Genomic DNA, 12,230 nt, shown 5'->3' on the forward strand with positions numbered 1-12,230 from the left:
TGCTAAAGTTTCAGTGTCTCAATTCCTTAAAGAAAAAGCTCAAAACTTTAAAATGTTATGAAATATTACAGTTGTCTTGAAAGAGACAATGGGACCAAACTGGTCATTTAAAAAATGTTTCCTGTTACTTAGTCTCTCCGAATCTAACAATAATTCTAAGTCCTACTAATTATTAATGAGGTTCTATGCTATTTTAAGACAAAACAAAATTATGTCCCTACTAGCATAAATGAAGTATGGAGAACATATATTATGAGAAATAATAATTGGAAACTTGGGTGTATGTAGATATACCTAGTTGCCCATACAATATATAAGATCCTCTTCTATACACCGTCTTCTTCTTCATTAATAACAGAATCCCAGCTGGGGCAGTGGAAGAGGTGGACAACAATTTACTCAATTAAAAATGCTCAGTCTTGCAAATACCTTTACATTCATCCTTGATCATGTGTTGCAAATCTGATGAAATGTAAGCAAGGTCATCTAACGAAGTTTGTTAAAAGGGGACAACTTAGTCAACGTGCACATTCTCAGCATTCATTTTCTCATTAGTCTCAGCTAAGATGTAGTCAACATGCCTGGATTTATAGGAAATGGAGAAGAATTTAAAAGGACAAAAGAACAATCACCAGTATAATTTCTATAAGTATAGTAATGAGTATGTAGGCAGAATTCCAAAATGCCTTCCCCAAGATTTCCTGTCATAATTCCTCGAACTGTGAATACGAGGAGATACTCAATCCATCAGTATGTTATATTACACGATAAGAGGGAATTTGTAGGTGTAAATAAATTTCCTAATCAATTGACTTTTAGTGTTAACAAAAGGAAGATTTTCTGGGTAGGCACAATTTAATCATGTCAGCTTCTCAAATGCTGAGTATTCTGTTGGCCTCTATTTTGTAGTAGATATTTTTATTTTCTTCTTCAATACTTAGAGTTATTTATTAGTGAAACCATCTGGACCTGGTGCTTTTCTTTTGGAAGCCTTTTAAATTTTGATTAATTTTAATAGATATAGAGTTATTCAGGTTACCAATTCTTGAAGATTTGCACCTTTCAAGTTGTAATAATTGGATTTAATTATGTTACTTGTACCCTGTCATACTGAAGTAGATAGATTTTATTACAGAAGAATTGTCTATTGAACACTCAGTTATGACAACTCTGGAGGCAACACATTGTGGTATTAAAATGTCACAGTAGAAGATAGTTTATATAATTTGAATCAGTGACTAATATGTAGTGTTTTTCTCTCATAACCAAAGTGAATGCAAACAAGTTGTGGAAATGGAAGTTGTTCCATTTGTGAGCTATGCAGTGTGTGCCTTTCAAGTTGTTTGTCCCATTCATCTAAGGTATCAAATTTGGGGGCATACATTTGTTCATAGTATTCACTTATTATCTTTTTAATGTCCACAAGATTAGTGAGATTAGTAGTGACACGTCTCTTTCATTTTGGATATTGGTACTTTGTGTCCTCTCTCTCCCCTTCACTCTCCCCCCCCCCTTTTCCCCTCTCCCTCCCTCTGTCTTTATTAGCATTTATTATACATTCTTCCAGCCATGCTAAGCTCTTTAAAAAAAATTCTCAAAATGTGTTATAATCTCTCAAACCTCTGGGTTATTACACGGGCAGCTCCTCTGGTGCCATAGCCCTTTGAATCCTTGTGTTATTAAACTCTGCTCCTGTGGATTTCACTTAATGTTGCATCAATCCCAAAAAACTTTTCATATCTACTTCCTTTTTGAGATTTTATGTCTATTTTAAAGAGCTAATATCACCTAGTGATAGATCTATTGAAGTACTGATCAAAGTATATTTATTCCAATTTTCTGTTTAAATGGTTTCCCCTATTTGATCATCTTTAAGACGATCCAATTTTAATAGACTTTGAAATGCTGGCATTTAACAAAATATATTTCACATAGTGTCATGTTTTAAAAATACTCTTTTGATGAAGAATCTAAAAAGGCTTTCAGACATAATAGCATAATACAACATATCAAATGTATAGTCACATTTTCATCCTATACACCAAAATAACTAGAAGTTTGTTTAATGTGTCCTATTACATGCCCTCTACTATATTTAGTCACTATTAAACAGTTAGACTTTAAAATAATCCTCCATAGAAAAGATAAATAGGACACTGGAAGACTCCTGTAGGGGTCTAAGGTGCCATAAAATAGATTAAATGAGAGACAAACTTTCAAAGAATGTAGAAGGTGAAGGACAGTACCAAGTTTTGTAAAGATAAAATATTTTAGTTTATTCCTCACAATATGTTCCTTGAAGACAACAAAAATCTGAAGCTTGATCTATGTATTGGGGAGAAAGAAATAGAAATTACATGCTCAGGGGAATATAGCTGTAAACAAATAAATTGGTGATGCTTATTTTAAAACGTATTTTCTATCCTTTTGATGGGTTTTTGATTCCCACTATGATATGAAAAGTGGCCCTTCATAACCCTTCAGCAACTGACCTCAGATTACAGAGCTCATGAGTGTAAAAACAAATTGGATAAAAAAGAAGTGTGTGCTATGCCTTAAAACTAAGTATAAATTAGTTAAATAGGTAAATATTAGGAGAGCAAATAAATTTTCAATATTTTCTCTCTCAACTCACTGATCTTTCTTATATGCTCCATATACTGGGTAACAGAAAAAGAAAACTAATTTTAGGCCAACCATTTTAAACTCAATAGAGACAGATGTATTAATGTTAAACTATTTTTGTACTCATAAGGTTATATTTAGCTGTGAAGACAAAAAAAATTTAAGTGAAACATAAGCAGGTAGAAGTTTCTTTCTCACTTATACAAGGTCAGAGGCCAAGCAGTCCCTGCTGTGTGGTGGCACCATGACACTCAGGGACCCAGGCTCCTTCTCCCCTGTTCTTCCACTAGGCGAGACTTGGGCATGTGGCCTCATCAGGTAGCACAGAGGGCTGGAAATTGGAAGATTTTGTTGCTGCTGCTGTTATGATTTTGTTGTTTTTTTAAATAAGTTTATTTGGGTATACGCAACATTAAAAATCAGAGACTATGTTTTAAGGAAGATGAAAAGAATGGGTATTGAGAGACAAGTTGGATTTAAATTCTCTTAAGGCAAACATGTCCTTTCTCTCCGAGTTCAAACCTCCTTGCCCTTCTTTTCTTTATTTATTTGGGTGTAGGTGGAGAAATGTGGCTTCAGTAACTTTATAAGGGTGAGGAAACATCTTTGACTACTACATGTTTTTGCAGGATATTGCTGCAAAGTGGTGGTTCCGGGCAGTCTCCTGGACTGGAGGTTACTGAGATGCAAGGGGCATCTTTTGGTCACTCTGCTAAATTTGGATCTGTTCTAATACAGACCAGGTTTCTCCAGATTTGGCTGCAGCTTGGGCTATGATTTCAACCCAGCTTGAGCTTATGTCAGTCACACTTCTTCACCCCCTCAGGCTAGAAGGAGAGGAACTTCCACTCTTCTGTTCTTCCCTGGCTGGAACCATATTATGAAAAATAAACAAGTCAATGCCCTCTCTCAGGTTCCAAGGTTCTACCTCTTGATGTATTAACAAGCTGAAAGGCTTCAACCATCATGACAAATTTCATCTCAATGTGGAATATCAGATGCTTTATTGTTATCAGTATATACATTCTTTTAGTCCCATAAACCCCGAGGTTAAAGAAAAATATGTTTTAAGAAGGAGACTACAATGTACTAGTTTAATATTAATGAAGTTTATGCCTAACGAATATTAATGGGATAACTATAAATATAAGTACTAACTAATTTAAAGTGCCGTATTTCATTTATATATCAAGTGGATTATTTTTTCATATTTTATTTATCAGTTAAAGAAAAACATGTTTTAAGAAGGAGACTACAATGTACTAGTTTAATATTTATGAAGTTTATGCCTAACGAATATTAATGGAATAACTATAAATATAAGTACTAACTAATTTAAAGTGCCATATTTCATTTATATATCAAGTGGATTATTTTTTCATATTTTATTTATCAGTTTTCTTCAAATTACATTCGAATTACAAATTTTTCCTTGAGAGTTATGAAAAGTTATATAATGAAAAGCAAATTCCCAGAAAAGAAAGATAGCCATATATACAAATTTTTATTCAGATTTTTGTCTTCTTCTCTAAAACTTAGTCTTTTCAAAATCTTTCAAATTCTGAAACTGTATTTTTAACAACTGTGCATGTTTTAGATTACAAAAGAAATATAAGGCATAAAATATTTAAATATAAGGATGTTATTAGTAGAAGTCCAGTTTCCCATTGATATAACACATACACATGCACAGATACAGACCTGTAAATATGACTTGTAGACGTCTGTGGAACCATTTACATCAGATATGTCCGAATGAAGATTGTCAGGGTATTTTAAGAACTACTCTTTTTCATTTTCTGTATTTGCAAAATTCACTGGTTATGATGACTAATTATATACAGAGAAATGTGGTGAATGTATAAAAGGAAATTGGCATAACCAAACTATAAATAAAAATTAATTTAGGAAAGTTTCCTGGAGGCCAATATTGAAATTACTGTAAAAACTTAGAAAAACATGTTTATGTTTTAGAATAAGTAATTTCCTTGAGTCTATTTGTTACATATATTTATAGATTCATAAATATTTGATTAACAATTAAACATAATTGTTTTAGCAGAATTTTTTTACATTCTGCTTTTAACATCATTAATTATTTTATATATTCTCAAGGATTATTTTGTCATACATATTTTTATCTTTTTAGATTGACTATTAAATGTTTTAATTTCAATCTTACTTGATTATTCAACACAAAAAATTGTTTTGACCACACTCTACTGTGTTACTTTGCATATTAACCTCTTATATCATATATGGTTTACAAATATTTTCTCTATACTGTAAGTTGCCTTTTCATTGTGTTTAGTGTTTCTTTTCCTGGGCAGAAGCATTTTAGTTTGATGTAATCCCCCTTGTTGATTTTTGCTTTCGTTGTTTGTGCTTTTGGCATCATATCTGAAGAATCTGAAAGTTATTTCTGGGTTCTCTATTCTGCTTCATTTGGTCTGTGTTTATTTGTATGCCAGTGCCATACTGTTTCAATTACTATACCTTTGTACTATAGTTTGAAATCAGAAAGTGTGATGCCTCTGGCTTTGTTATTCTTTCTCAGTATTGCTTTGGCTATTCAGAATCTTTTGTGGTTTCATAGGAATTTTACTGTTGTTTTTTTTTTTTCTATTTCTGTGAAATAATGGCATTGGGATGTCAATAGAGACTGCATTAAATATATAGATCACATTGGGTAATATGGCCATTTTAACAATATTAATTCTTCCAGTCTATGAATATGGGTTATTTTCCTATTTGTTTGTATCTTCTTTAGTAACTTTCATCAAAAGCTTATAGTTTTAATAGTACAGATCTTTTACTTCCTTGGTTAAATTTATTCCTGAGTATTTTATTGTTTGTGATGCTACTGTGTATGGGATAATTTTCTTTATTTTTATGGATATTTTGTTGCTACTGTATAGAAATGCAACTGATTTCTGTATATCGATTTTTATATCCTGCAACTTTACTGAATTGTGTGATTAGTTCCAAAGTATTTGAGTGTATTTGAGTATGGTCTTTAAAATTTTCTAGATCACATTATCTGTAAATAATAACAAATTTACCCCTTCCTTTCTGATTTGGTTGCCTTTTATTTCTTTGTCTTGCCTGATTTCTCTAGCTAAAACTTCCAGTACTATGGTGAATAACAGTGATGAGAGTATGCAACCTGTATTTTTCCTGATCTTAGAGGAGAAGCTTTCAGTCTTTCATTATTGAGTATGATGTTAGCATCAGTTTGTTTTATATGGCCTTCATTATGTTGAGGTATGTTCCTTCTACACCCAATTTGTTGAGGGTTTTTACCCTGAAAGGATGTTATATTTTGTCAAATGTTTTTTCTGCATATATTGAGATGATCATATAATTTTTATCTTTCATTCTATAAATGTGTTATATTACATTTATTGATTTGCAGATATTGAGCCATTTTTGCATTCCAGAGATAAATCCCGCTTGTTTGTGGGGTATGATCCTTTTAGAGTGTTGTTGAATTTAGTTCGCTGATGTTTTGCTGAGAATTCTTTTCATCTGTATTCATCAGGGATATTTGTCTATAGTTTTTTATTCTTATACTGTCCTTATCTGGCTTTGGTGTGAGTATAATACTGGCCACATAAAATGAGTTTGGGAGTGTTCCCTCCTCTTCCATTTTTCTGGAAGAGTTTGAGAAAGATTAACATTAATTCTTTTTTGAATGTTTGGTAGAATCTACCAATGAAGCCATCTGGTCATGGACTTTTCTGTTTGGGGAGGTTTTTTATTACAGTCTATCTCTTTACTTGCTATTGGTTTGTTCAGGTTTTCTTTCTTTTTTCTTTTTTTTTTTTCCTAATTCACTCTTGGTAGGTTGTATGTTTCTAGGAATTTATGCTTTTCTTCCAGGTTATTTAATTTGTGGGCATATCTTTTTTATAGTAATTTTTTATGATCCTATATATTTCTGTGGTTTCACTTTCTTCTCTTTCATTTCTGATTTTTTAAATTTAAGTTTTCTCTTTTTTTTCTTGGTAGTTTAGCTAAATACTTGTCAATATTGTTTATGTTTTTGAAAAACTATCTCTTGTTTTGTTTTATCTTTTCTATTGTCTTTATGATCTCTATTTATTTCCCCTCTGATCTTTGTTATTTCCTTTCTTCTGCTAACTTTGGGCTTAGTTCATTTTTCTTTTCCTCATTTCATGAGTTGTAAAACTTAGGTTGTTTATTTGAGATCTCTATTTTCTTCATATATGCATTTATTGCTATAAACTTCCCTAGAAGAATTGCTTTTGCAACATTCCATAGGTTTTGGTGTGTTGTGCTTCCATTTTCATTTGTTTTGAGTTATCTTTTAATTTATCTTTTGATATCTTCTTTGACCCATTTGTTGTTCAGGAGTGTGTTGTTTAGTTTCCACATGCTTGTAAATTTTCAACTCTTGTTTTGATTTCTAGTGGTTAGAAAAGAAAACTAGTATGATTTCAGTCTTCTTAAAATTGCTCAGACTTGTCTTGCAGTCTGTCATGCGGTCTATCCTGGGGAATGTTCCATGTGCACTGGAGAAGAATGTGTATTCTGCTATTGTTGAATACACTGTTCTATATATGTTTGTTAAGTCCATTTGTTCTAGAGTATGGTTCAATTCCAAGGTTCCATTGTTGATTTTCTGTCTGGATGATCTATTCATTGCTTAAAGTGAGATATTGAAGTCCCCAACTGTTATTTTTGCTTCTTATTTCTCCCTTTAAATTTGTTGATATTTGTTTAATATATTTAGGTCCTCCTATGTTGGGTAGATATATATTTACAGTTGCTGTATGTTCTTGATGAGTTAACCCCTTGATCATTATATATTGACCTTCTTTGTATTTTATTACCATTTTTGACCTAAAGTTTATTTTGTTTGATATAAGTATAGCTCTCCCAGATTTTTTCTGTTTTTGACTTGCATGGAATATCTTTTTCCATCCCTTCTCTTTCAGTGTCTCTCTGTGTCCTTATAGCTGAGTGAGTGAGTCTCTTGTGGACAGCATATAGTTGTCTGGCCACTCTGTGCATTTTGTTTGGTGAATTCAATCCATTTACCTTCAAAATATTAAAAGAAAAAAGTTTCCAGCCAAGAGTACTGTATACAACAAAGTTATCCATCAGCTAGGAAGGAGAAATACTTTCCCATACAAACAAACAAGTGCTAAGGGAGTTCATCTCTAATAGACCTGTCTTGTCTGAAATGCTAAAAGGAGTTTTTCAGGCTGAAATGAAAGGTTATATTTAGTAACATAAAAACATAGGAAAGAATACAACACACTCTGGGGTAAAGGTAAATATACAGTCAGATTTAGAAAAATCCAATTCTGTAATAGGATGGTATGTTAACAAGTCAATTATAGTATCAGAATTCAGGGAAAATAGTATTAAAATAACTATAACTATTATAACTTTTAATGGATACACACCGTAATAAGAGGAAAACTGTTATAAAAAAGTAAAAAGGGGAGAGTAAAAGGGTGGAGCTTTTGTACACAATCAAAGTTAAGTTGGTCTCAGCTTAAAATGGACTGTTCATATAAGGTATTTTTCGTAAGCCTCATGATAACCACAAAGCAAAAACCTAAAGCCCCATACCACCAACCTATCTTCTTACAGTAAGTATGGTCATGTTACTTGTTATTACCAATAGAATGGAAGCAGACATTTTGTGTTACTTCCAGGACAAGACTATAAAAAACAGAATTTCTTCTTCCTCAATTTATTTCCCATTTTACTATATGGTTTAAGAGGTTTCTGAGACTCTAGGTTTGGTGATGATAAAAAATGGAAGGAAGCTGGGTCTCTGCATCAACATGTGGAAAAGAGACGCCCCCTAACATAAATACCCTTCTTGAACTGTCAGAGTTGAGAGAAACTTCTATGTATTTGAGCCATTAGTTTTTTGTGGTATATTTGTTACAGAAATTGAGCTTGCTATCATTAAATCTTTCTTTATTATACCTGCTGAAACACATGAGCAAATAAAAGACAACTTTTTTGAATGGGGGATATAAATCAATGTTTTACCATATCTCCTCATTTCTGCATATTCAGAAACCTATCCAACCTATGTATGAATATATATTAGACATCTGTTTTTATAAGTGGTTACTATTTCTACATTTCCATATGTAAGGGTGATATCTAGTAACAGCAAGAAACAGTTACATGACTGTTGTAAGGACACATTTTTTTCCCTCTAGCAATCATTTTAATAAATACATCCACTAAATAATTTTGGCATTATCCAAATTATTTGTGATATCCTTGTTACCTAAATTGCATAATATAAAGACAAAAGTGTGACCACACACACACACAAAAGGAAACATGCACATTATTTTGAATGTATGTCTGTATCCATTACTGTAAGTTGTTAAGCCAAATGTAAAATGATATCAGTAACTGAAGTCATGTCTTTATGACAGTAGACAAGCAATTAGATGAATTCTGGGTTTGTGTCTATCTAATCTATAAGTCATAGCATATACTACTTAACTTTTAAATATAAATGTGGAATTATTCAATCTGAAATCTACATTTTCTTTTTTCAAGTGTTATGTTGATAACATAAAGTGTTGAAAAGGACATGGTATGGTCCTAAAAATGGAAATGTATTGAAAATTGTGTAGATAAAAATGAATAAGCTAATAATTTTAGTTGTTTATTGTTCAGCTAAAGGATATTCTTCCTCTTGGCAGAATCAGGAAAATACACAGGAGCTCAGGATCCACTAAATAAAATTTCTTTGATTTTATAGGTTCATATATAATTTTCTATTTATGCATAGTCAATATTTTGAAAAAAAAGTGGTTAAAGGAAAAATAGTGATGATGCCTTGTTATATTTTAGGAAATATTTAAATGAAAATGCTATATTTTCATAATTTAGTGTTTTGCCCCAAATTGCTAATGATCATATGCTTTTATCAATATTACATCTTAAAGTTTCATCTTGATTGCTAACCTATAGCATTTCATTTTTCATATTTTATAAATGTGTATGTATATATATATATATATTTCCCTCTGAGGATATGTCTTTGTTATGTAGATGATAAATAGAAAGGCCGTTTGTCATCAAGACTAGCTACTTCCAGTTAACACTGATATCAATTTTTGTTTGCCATTCTCTGTTCCCTTATATCATTCCACTACATGCATGACTGAACCTAGCACTTCATAAAATGTCAGAATCTCTTGGGGTAGAGCATGTATTTATTATAAGGTAAGCAAGTATATATCAATTTGTCTCCTATCTCCATTATACCACAGAAGTTACTGTACTTTGGTCAAGGTCACCTGTGATGTCCACTTTTCACATTAAATGGACATATCAGGTCATCTCACTAAACTATCAGCACTTTTAGCAACAGTTGACATCTTCCTGCTTATTGAAACACTCTCTGTACTCAGCACCTAGGCCTGTAAACTCTCCTTTAGGTACCAGAAGCTTTCATTTCACCCGTATCCAAGGGTTTTTCTTTCTTCTGGATTTTGGATTCCCTGTGTACTCTTCCTCAGATAGGAAGACACTTTTCCAGCTGTAATCCATGATTATTATCTTGGAGCCCTGTTGATGTGGAGGTTAAGGTATGAGGCAAGAGAAGTGTTCTATAGTCTTCTGATTAAATCTAAGCCTTTTAGTGAGCTTGTGTCTCGGGATTATGATCATTAGAAGTGCTTCTCTAATGGTAGTATAGTTTTTCTTCACTCTGCTCCCTATTCAATTTCCTGGCTACAGCATTTCCAATCTACTTTCTTGAATTGCTAAGCCCTGTAAAACGTTGCCTTCCTCCCTCCCCTGCTGTCTCACCTAAGGTGAGACAGGAAGTAGGAGGTAGCTGGAGTGGAGAGGAATTCCCGTTCCTCCGGTGGAATTAGGTTCCAGAATTGTGCTCTAGTGAAATATTTATCCCTGGAATAATGAAGTGGACTCTGGGTGTATTTCACAAGGATCTCTTCCCTTCCCTCTGCCATAGCCACAAAGTGATCTTAGGAATCCTCACCCAAAGCACTCGTGTAAGAGTATGAAGGGATTTGAGATGGGGCTCAGCAGTTTCTCGGTCTTACATTAGTGGACACTCAGCCTGCAGCAGTTCATCAAAATTATCGTTCAAGTGTTCTATCATGTTATGGCTCCAGTGCCCACTGCTCCGTGCTAGTACATTTCGGTTGCTGTATCTCTCCTGGTGTGCCTTTTTCTGTAGATGCTGGAGTGGTCGCTTACGTTACAACCTGCATTCTCAAATGAGAACAAGAAGTCATTAATTTTCAATCTGTCCCGCTTCCTCTTGTTGTAAGGATGGAAGTGAAAACTTCTAAGCTCTTCAGCTGTTAGATCTAAAATCAGTAGTCTGGCTTTAATATAGTTTGTGGAACACATCAATCCTTCTAACTTAGATTTTCCTCAATACACTTTCCCCTTGTGTCCTGAAATGAACGAATTCTTTTCATCTTTTAGGTATCAACTTTAAATCTCACTACAGTATGCAGGTCTCCTTGTTATTCTGTCTAAAACAACTCCTCCACTCTCATCTTTATCTGTTACAACATTCTTTCAGCACTTGTGGAAAGCTTGAATGCTTTTTTAAAAATTCTGTATTCTCTTGTAGAATAAAAATCGTTGAGGGGAAGAACTATGCCTAGATCTTCTTCACCCTTGTATTTTCAATATTTAGTATAATTTGTTACTTAATATTTTATGAGTAAATAAATGTCTTATTTACACAAATGTATTTTTTCATAGAATAAATAATTCACATTATTCATTAAAATATATAAGACCAGTCTATGTGTTCAGATATCTTTTAGGTGGTTTTTAATGAAGTCATGACTATTTTCATGAAAATATGCAAGAAACATTGATGAAATACTTGAAATTATTTATAATCAACTTTATTTTTGTCTGAAAACCAAAGTTTTTCAAATATTTTTTGTAAGCCTCTTGTATGTACTATGATGCCTCAGCACCTAGCACTTATTTAAAACATGTCCTTCCCTCATCAAAGATAATATAATTATCTCATTATTTCTCTCTTCTTAAATTCTTAATCTTAATATTTACTACATATAGTATAAGTATCTGCTATAAGTAATTTTTTTAGAATACATTGATTTCCTGGCTCTCACTTTGATTTTACCCAGATTAGAGAAATAGGTTATTACTATTTTTTGCCATGAATCCTTTGGTTTTTTTTGAAATATAGTTCATGTATAGAATTATTTAAGTTACAGGTGTGTAATAGAGTGATATCACAATTTTTAAGTTTATACTTTATTTGTAGTTATTGTAAATATTGGCTATATTCCCTGTGTTGTACAATATATCCTTGTAGCTTATTTTATACATAATAGTTTGTACCTCTTAATCCATTACCCCTATCTAGCCCCTCCTCCCGCTGGTAACACTAGTTTGGTCTCTATATCTGTGAGTCTGCTTCTTTTTGGTTATATTAACTAGTTTTTTGTATTTTGTAGATTCCACATATAAGTAATGGCATACAGTATTTGTCTTTCTCTGTCTGACTTATTGATACTTAGCATAATGCCCTCCAAGTCCATCCAGTTGTTGCAAATGGCAACATTTCATTGTTT

At 32.5% G+C, this 12,230-nt stretch overlaps 1 long non-coding RNA gene across 1 annotated transcript in view; it reads left to right on the forward strand.

The window, feature by feature from the left end:
• The window catches only part of LOC309644748, a 486,851-nt gene that overhangs the window by 82,738 nt on the left and 391,883 nt on the right, over nucleotides 1–12,230 (forward strand). The gene's annotated exons all lie outside the window — the stretch shown is intronic.

This window comes from Balaenoptera physalus, assembly GCF_965194825.1.
Source record: "Balaenoptera physalus genome assembly, chromosome: 1".
Taxonomy (NCBI): domain Eukaryota; kingdom Metazoa; phylum Chordata; class Mammalia; order Artiodactyla; family Balaenopteridae; genus Balaenoptera; species Balaenoptera physalus.